We start from the raw sequence: 9,635 nt of genomic DNA on the forward strand, positions 1-9,635 counted from the left end.
GGTCTGAACCTTAACACGCATCGCTTAAAACAGTGTACCGGAAGTGTGTATTTTGTATTTTTGAAATTATTTTGATGTTATATGACAGAGAGATTCGCATTTATAGAACCATACCGCAATTGATCATTGATTTACGTTTTGTCTTCCAGAGCAAATTGTCCTTTAATTAAACAATACATTTACGGTCCTTGGACTATAATGTGTAACCTTAGGCTCGTTTAGTCCATTATTGGGCTAGGTCAGAATATGGAAATGTGAAGCTCTGTCACCATTCTGATTGTCATACAAGTTATCTCAAATAATATTGTTTGCATAAGTCCTTTATTGCAAGTGTAACGGATGTGAAATGGCTAGCTAGTTAGCGGGTACGCGCTAGTAGCATTTCAATCAGTTACGTCACTTGCTCTGAGACTTTAAGTAGGGTTGCCCCTTGCTCTGCAAGGGCCGCGGCCTTTGTGGAGCGATGGGTAACGCTGCTTCGTGGGTGTCAGTTGTTGATGTGTGCAGAGGGTCCCTAGTTCGCGCCCGTGTCGGGGCGAGGGGACGGTTTAAAGTTATACTGTTACATTGATGCCGTGACCCGGATCACTGGTTGCTGCGGAAAAGGAGGAGGTTGAAAGGGGGGTGAGTGTAACGGATGTGAAATGGCTAGCTAGTTAGCGGGTACGCGCTAGTAGCATTTCAATCAGTTACGTCACTTGCTCTGAGACTTTAAGTAGGGTTGCCCCTTGCTCTGCAAGGGCCGTGGCTTTTGTGGAGCGATGGGTAATGCTGCTTTGTGGGTGTCAGTTGTTGATGTGTGCAGAGGGTCCCTAGTTCGCGCCCGTGTCGGGGCGAGGGGACGGTTTAAAGTTATACTGTTACACAAGGAGATGGCAACCAAACACTAGGTATAGCAAGGGAAAGTGGGCAAGTAACTAGCAAGGGAACTCAAAGGAGTATCTGCGTTGTTTTTTAGGTGACGCTGTAACGTTCCTGACCTATTTTTATGTTATTTTGATTATGTTTAGTTGGTCAGGGCGTGAGTTGGGGTGGGCATTGTATGTTGTGTGTGTTTGGTTAGTCCATGGGTGTTGTATGTGTATGGGATAGTGTTTGTTAGGTTGTCTAGTTATGTCTATGGCTGCCTAGATTGGGTCTCAATCAGAGACAGCTGTCATTCATTTGTCTCTGATTGGGAGCCAGATTTAAGGTAGCCATAGGCAGTAGGCTTTTGTGGGTGTTTGTTCCTGTGTCCTCACAGGACAGTTGAAGGTTAGTCTCATTTGTTGTTTTGTAGTTTTGTATTGTTTTGCTGTTTTTCATTAAAAGATGGCTTATTTCCCTCAATCCGCATCTTGGTCCTATCCATGCTCCTCCTCGTTTGAGGAGGAGAACAACATTGACTGCCTTTACAGAAACACCCACCACAACAGGACCAAGCGGATTGAGGAGAGAGAGAAGGAACTACAGCAATGGGGAAAAGAGGAATGGACTTGGGAGGGGATTCTGGACGGAGAAGGACCCTGGGCAGAACCAGAGGAGTGTCGCCGCCCCAAAGCGGAGCTGGAGGCAGCAAAGGCGGAGAGGAGGTTTTATGAGGCAAAAGCAAGGCAGAGCGGCTGGAAGCCTGAGAGGCTCACCCAAAAATTTCTTGGGGGGGGGGCTAAAGGGGAGTGTGGTGAAGCCGGGTTGGATACCTGAGCCAACTCCCCGGGCTTGCCGTGGAGTAAGAGGGCGTCGTACTGGTCAGACACCGTGTTATGCGGTAAAGCGCACGGTGTCCCCAGTACGCGTGCTTAGCCCAGTGCGGGCTATTCCACCTTGCCGCACTGGGAGGGCTAGGTTGGGCATCGAGCCGAGTGCCATGAAGCCGGCCCAACGTATCTGGTCTCCAGTACGTCTCCTCGGGCCGGCGTACATGGCACCAGCCTTACAGGTGGTGTCCCCGGTTCGCCTGCATAGCCCAGTGCGGGCTATTCCACCTCGCCGCACTGGCAGGGCTACGGGGTCCATTCAACCTGGTAAGGTTGGGGAGGCTCGGTGCTCAAGAGCACGTGTCCTCCTTCACGGTACGGTATATCCGGCGCCACCTTCCCACCCCAGCTCAGTACCACCAGTGCCTACACCACGCACCAGGCTTCCAGTGCATCTCCAGAGCCCTGTTCCTCTTCCACGCACTCTCCCTATGGTGCGTGTCTCCAGCCCAGTGCCTCCAGTTCCGGCACCACGCACCAAGCCTCCTGTGCGTCTCCAGAGCCCTGGACGCACTGTTCCTTCTCCCCGCACTCGCCCTGAGGTGCGTGCCCTCAGCCCGGTACCTCCAGTTCCGGCACCACGCACCAAGCCTCCTGTGCGTCTCCAGAGCCCTGGACGCACTGTTCCTTCTCCCCGCACTCGCCCTGAGGTGCGTGCCCTCAGCCCGGTACCTCCAGTTCCGGTACCACGCACCAGGCCTAGAGTGCGCCACGAGAGTCCAGTGTGCCCTGTTCCTGTTCCCCGCACTCGCCCTGAGGTGCGTGCCCTCAGCCCGGTACCTCCAGTTCCGGTACCACGCACCAGGCCTATAGTGCGTCTCAGCCGGCCAGAGTCTGCCGTCTGCCCAGCGGTGCCTGAACGGCCCGTCTGCCCAGCTCCGTCTGAGCCATCTGTCTGCCCAGCGCCGTCTGAGCCATCTGTCTGCCCAGCGCCGTCTGAGCCATCTGTCTGCCCAGCGCCGTCTGAGCCATCTGTCTGCCCAGCGCCGTCTGAGCCATCTGTCTGCCCAGCGCCGTCTGAGCCATCTGTCTGCCCAGCGCCGTCTGAGCCATCTGTCTGCCCAGCGCCATCTGAGTCATCCGTCTGCCACGAGCCATTAGAGCCGCCCGTCTGTCCCGAGCCAGTAGAGCCGCCCGTCTGTCCCGAGCCAGTAGAGCCGCCCGTCAGTCAGGAGCCGCTAGAGCCGTCCGTCAGTCAGGAGCCGCCAGAGACGCCCGCCAGTCAGGAGCCGCCAGAGACGCCCGCCAGTCAGGAGCCGCCAGAGACGCCCGCCAGTCAGGAGCTGCCAGAGACGCCCGCCAGTCAGGAGCTGCCAGAGACGCCCGCCAGTCAGGAGCTGCCAGAGACGCCCGCCAGTCAGGAGCTGCCAGAGACGCCCGCCAGTCAGGAGACGCCCGCCAGTCAGGAGCTGCCAGAGACGCCCGCCAGTCAGGAGCTGCCAGAGACGCCCGCCAGTCCGGAGCTGCCCGACAGTCCGGAGCTGCCACTCAGCCCGGACCTGCCGGAGTCCCTCAGCCAGGACCTGCCGGAGTCCCTCAGCCAGGACCTGCCGGAGTCCCTCAGCCAGGACCTGCCGGAGTCCCTCAGCCAGGACCTGCCGGAGTCCCTCAGCCAGGACCTGCCGGAGTCCCTCAGCCAGGACCTGCCGCCCCTTATCCCGGTGCTGCCCCTTGTCCCGGTGCTGCCCCTTATCCCGGTGCTGCCCCTTGTCCCGGTGCTGCCCCTTGTCCCGGTGCTGCCCCTTGTCCCGGTGCTGCCCCTTGTCCCGGTGCTGCCCCTTGTCCCGGTGCTGCCCCTTGTCCCGGTGCTGGTCGCTCATTTAGGTGGTGTTAGTGGGAGGGTGGTCATTGGGAGGGGGATAAAGAAGCGGGGATTGATTATGGTGGGGTGGGGACCTCGCCCTCAGCCTGAGCCACCACCGTGGTCAACTGCCCACCCAGACCCTCCCCTGGACTTTGTGCTGGTGCGCCCGGCGTTCGCACCTTGAGGGGGGGGTTCTGTAACGTTCCTGACCTATTTTTATGTTATTTTGATTATGTTTAGTTGGTCAGGGCGTGAGTTGGGGTGGGCATTGTATGTTGTGTGTGTTTGGTTAGTCCATGGGTGTTGTATGTGTATGGGATAGTGTTTGTTAGGTTGTCTAGTTATGTCTATGGCTGCCTAGATTGGGTCTCAATCAGAGACAGCTGTCATTCATTTGTCTCTGATTGGGAGCCAGATTTAAGGTAGCCATAGGCAGTAGGCTTTTGTGGGTGTTTGTTCCTGTGTCCTCACAGGACAGTTGAAGGTTAGTCTCATTTGTTGTTTTGTATTGTTTTGCTGTTTTTCATTAAAAGATGGCTTATTTCCCTCAATCCGCATCTTGGTCCTATCCATGCTCCTCCTCGTTTGAGGAGGAGAACAACATTGACTGCCTTTACAGACGCAAGGAGCGGCGTTTCTTCTGTTTTACTGGGGATATGAAAACATGGCGAATGTTGAAGTAGCAACGCATCCTACGGGAGATAGAGAGCACAGACACGAACTGTACCGGGCCGATACTCCGGTAAGAAAGAGTCTAGGATCGGGACATATTCTTGTATACCTCCACTTTGCGTAAAGACATTTTCCCGTTAACTGGGGAACGGTTGAAAAGCGACTGGACTCGGGTCTCTCCCTCTTCGACTACCTGAACTAACAATTTCTTCTGGATTATTCATAACCATAATGCTCGCTAGCCTGTTCAAACTTGTTGAAGAAGCTAGTATTATAGCCATCTGACTAACGTTAGTTGTATTGGCTAGTTAACCACACACACACACACACGCGTGTTATTCAGGCCAAAGCCTAAATTGTATTGATTATGAACCGCTGTTTTCAGTTAATATTTTCCAAATTGGGAGTAACACTGACAAGTGTCATCCGATTAGCTGTGCAAACTACCCCCAATGTAACTAGCCAAAGTGACTAACAGCTGACAAACTACCAAAACAGTTTATTATGCTAGTTATTATGCTAACTAGTTAGCTGGGCTAGTTGTTATTGAAGTTGGCTTGTTAGTTTAATTAGTTATTAGGTCAGCAGTACTGTGTTTTGATGCATTTCTGATACCTTTTAAGACTTTTTTTAATCAGTTACCAAATTGGTAACGGAATTACCAAAAAAATCTGTAATGCATTTACTGCAACTGTATTGGCTGCAATGGGAAATCATAATCATAAATTATGTAAAAGTTGCTAGATCAAATCTCCGAGCTGACAAGGTAAAAATCTGTCGTTCTGCCCCTGAACAAGGCAGTTAACCCACTGTTCCTCAGCCGTCATTGTAAATAAGAATTTGTTCTTAACTGACTTGCCTAGTTAAATAAAAATGTACTGTAACTAGCATTCTTACTGATTGACCAGCCACCCAAACAGCTGATGACACTGGGGAGTATTTCTGTCTGTAATAAAGCCCTTTTGTGGGGTAAAAACTCCTTCTGATTGGCTGGGCCTGGCTCCCCAGGGGGCCCTCCCAGGCCCACCCATGGCTGTGCCCCTGCCCAGTCATGTGAAATCCATAGATTAGGCCCTAATTAATTTATTTCAATTGACTGATTTTCTTTTATGAACTGTAACTCAGTAAAATCATTGAAATTGTTGCATGTTGCGTCTATTTTTGTTCAATATAGTTTCGAAAATGTGGTCTCATTAAAATCCTAAGGTAGATTTTTATCGTAATTCCATTAACACAGTTTGCATCTTCTACTAAATTCATTTTTGTAAAATATTTTAGAGGACTTGTCATTGTGCATAGTTGTATGGTTTGTTAAACTTTGAAATCAATGTATTTTTTATTTTTTGGCATAGATTTAAATTGAAAAACTGAGTCAAAGCGTAATTCCGATTACCCGTGGAATTGCCCGTGTGATCCTCGGCCTTGCACTTCCTTGGGGAATTATATGCTGCTAGGTGATTGGTCATTTCCTGAAGGCTTTGCACTTCATGCATTCTTTATGAGTATCATGTCTTGTCCTTGGTCATATCTCAATTTCTTCAAATTTATGGACGATTCCAGCCCGGACTCAGGTAAATCGTTTGTACAATGTTGCCAGCTCCAGCCCGGACCCAGGTAAATCATTTATACAATGTTGCAAGTTCGTTGCAGACGTGTTGCCAATGTGATTTTTATGATATTTATTTGTATCAGGATATTCTTTACCTGCAGGCTGCAATGTTTTTATTTGTTGGCTTTAGGATATTTTTACATGGAAGTTACTTTTTAGGTTTGTTTAATTTTCATTTAGTTTTGGATTGAATTTTGATTAACTGCATGACAATGATATTGAGATATGAAGACATTATTATAAATTCATAGTTGATTTTATTAAAACACGCGTGTGTGTGTGTGTGTGTATATGTTTATATAATAGAGAGAGAAATACAGGTTTAAACATTTTGAGCAATCGATTGGTCGAAAGAACAGATTTCTGTGACTGGGTGCGTTGATACACCATCCTGAGTGTAATTAATAACTTCTGTCACGTTCCTGACCTATTTATGTTAGTTTTTGTGTGTTAGTTGGTCAGGACGTGAGGTTGGGTGGGCATTCTATGTTATCTGTTTCTATGTTGGTTTTGGTTTGCCTGGTATGGCTCTTGATTAGAGGCAGGTGGTTTGCGTTTGCCTCTAATTAAGAGTCATATTTAGGTAGGGCATTCTCACTGTTTGTTTGTGGGTGATTGTCTTCCGTGTCAGTATGTTTGTTCGTACCACACTGGACTGTAGCGTTTGTTTGTTTCGTTTCATTTCGATGTCGTCTGTTTCCTGTACGTGAGTTTATGTTTAGTTATGTAGTTTATGTTCAGGTTTCGTTCGACGTCGTTTTCTTGTTTTGTAGTTTGAAAGTGTTTTGTATTTGTTTTCGTGTTGCCATCATCGTTGTTAAATAAAAGATGGCTTATTTCCCTGAAGCTGCGTTTTGGTCTGAGGATCCTTCTCTCCTCACCTCATCTGAGGATGAGGAGAGCACAAGCCGTTACAAACTTCACCATGTTCAAAGGGATATACAAATGTCTGCTTTTTAAATAATTTTTACCCATCTACCAATAGGTGCCCTTTTACAAGACATTGGAAAAGCTCCCTGGTCTTTGTGGTCGAATCTGTGTTTGAAATTCACTGGTGGACTGAGGGACCTTACAATGATCTGTATGTGTGGTTTACAGAGATGAGGTGGTCATTCAGAAATCATGTTCAACACTGTTATTGTACACAGAGTCCATGCAACTTATTATGTGACTTGTTAAGCACATTTTTACTCCTGAACTTATTTAGACTTGCCATAAGGGGTGGAGTACTTTTGACTCAATTTGAGTTAATTTGTTAAAAAAAATGTAAAACATAATTCCACGTTGACATGATGGGGTATCGTGTGTAGGCCAGTGATGACAACCATCTACACGTCGTCCATTTTGAATTCAGGCTGTAACAACAAAATCTGGAAAAAGTCAAGGTGTGTGAATACTTCCTGAAGGCTCTGTAGAGAAGCTCGTCTGGGAGGGAGGTTCGGGGAGGGGGGGGGTGGCACTGCCCAGCTGGATTTGCCCTTGTAGTCTGAAGTCCTTGCCACATGCGATGTGAGTCTGAGTTGTCCAATATTTGAGTCTGTGTTGTCTTTTTGCGGCCCTAATGGATCAGTGGAGCTCGTACCCGCTTGCCTTGTACCCGTCCTCAGGGTTTGTTCTGCTAACATTGAATGCTGCAGTGATGGCTCTCAGCATTGTATCTCCGTTCATAGATGGCGCCATCTGCTGGATAGAATGCAGAACCGAATGCTAAAATCTGTCTCTGTCTCTCATTTCAGTTCAAAGGGCTTTATTGGCATGGGAAACGTATGTTAACGTTGCCAAAGCAAGTAAAATGGAATATAAACAAAAGTGAAATAAACAATAAAAATGAACAGTAAAAGGAATAGACACATTTCAAATGTCATATTGTCACGCCCTGACCTTAGAGAGCCTTTTTATGTCTCTATTTGGGTTGGTCAGGGTGTGATTTGGGGTGGGTATTCTATGTTCTTTAGTTCTATTATTTGTATTTCTATGTGTTGGCCGGGTAGGGTTCTCAATCGGGGACAGCTGTCTATCGTTGTCTCTGATTGAGAACCATACTTAGGTAGCCCTTTTTCCTACCTGTCTTTGTGGGAAGTTAACGTTGTTTGTGGCACATTATAGCCCTTTAGCTTCACGGTTGTTTTGGATGGTTTATTTTTGTCGGCGTCATATAAATAAAGGAATATGTACGATCGCTGCGCTTTGGTCTACTTCTGTTGACGGCCGTGACAATATTTCTATATAGTGTTGTAACAATGTGCAAATAGTTAAATAAATAAACATAAATATAGGTTGTATTTACAATGGTGTTTGTTCTTCACTGGTTGCTCTTTTCTTGGCAACAGGTCACACATCTTGCTGCTGTGATGTCACACTGTGGTATTTTTAAGTGATAATGTACGAGAACCGTGCCAATATATCCTCCAAACACCATATTAACCAGACCATCCCATGGCATAGTGCTATATTAACCAGACCATCCCATGGCATAGTGCTATATTAACCAGACCATCCCATGGCATAGTGCTATATTAACCAGACCATCCCATGGCATAGTGCTATATTAACCAGACCATCCCATGGCATAGTGCTATATTAACCAGACCATCCCATGGCATAGTGCTATATTAACCAGACCATCCCCTGGTACAGTGCTATATTAACCAGACCATCCCATGGCATAGTGCTATATTAACCAGACCATCCCCTGGCATGGCACAGTGCTATATTAACCAGACCATCCCATGGCACAGTGCTATATTAACCAGACCATCCCATGGCATAGTGCTATATTAACCAGACCATCCCCTGGCATGGCACAGTGCTATATTAACCAGACCATCCCATGGCATAGTGCTATATTAACCAGACCATCCCATGGCATAGTGCTATATTAACCAGACCATCCCATGGCATAGTGCTATATTAACCAGACCATCCCCTGGCATGGCACAGTGCTATATTAACCAGACCATCCCATGGCACAGTGCTATATTAACCAGACCATCCCATGGCATAGTGCTATATTAACCAGACCATCCCCTGGCATGGCACAGTGCTATATTAACCAGACCATCCCATGGCACAGTGCTATATTAACCAGACCATCCCCTGGCATGACACAGTGCTATATTAACCAGACCATCCCATGGCATAGTGCTATATTAACCAGACCATCCCATGGCACAGTGCTATATTAACCAGACCATCCCCTGGCACAGTGCTATATTAACCAGACCATCCCCTGGCACAGTGCTATATTAACCAGACCATCCCCTGGCACAGTGCTATATTAACCAGACCATCCCCTGGCACAGTGCTATATTAACCAGACCATCCCCTGGCACAGTGCTATATTAACCTGACCATCCCATGACACAGTGCTATATTAACCAGACCATCCCCTGGCACAGTGCTATATTAACCAGACCATCCCCTGGCACAGTGCTATATTAACCAGACCATCCCCTGGCATGACACAGTGCTATATTAACCAGACCATCCCCTGGCATGACACAGGTCCCGTGTGGCTCAGTTGGTAGAGCATGGCGCTTGCAACGCCAGGGTTGTGGGTTCAATTCCCACGGGGGACCAGGGTTCAATTCCCATGGGGGGACCAGGATGAATATGTATGAACTTTCCAATTTGTAAGTCGCTCTGGATAAGAGCGTCTGCTAAATGACTTAAATGTAAAACAGTGCTATATTAACCAGACCATCCCCTGGCATGACACAGTGCTATATTAACCAGACCATCCCCTGGCATGACACAGTGCTATATTAACCAGACCATCCCCTGGCATGACACAGTGCTATATTAACCAGACCAT

The sequence above is a fragment of the Salvelinus fontinalis genome, chromosome 11 (assembly GCF_029448725.1).
Source record: "Salvelinus fontinalis isolate EN_2023a chromosome 11, ASM2944872v1, whole genome shotgun sequence".
NCBI lineage: Eukaryota > Metazoa > Chordata > Actinopteri > Salmoniformes > Salmonidae > Salvelinus > Salvelinus fontinalis.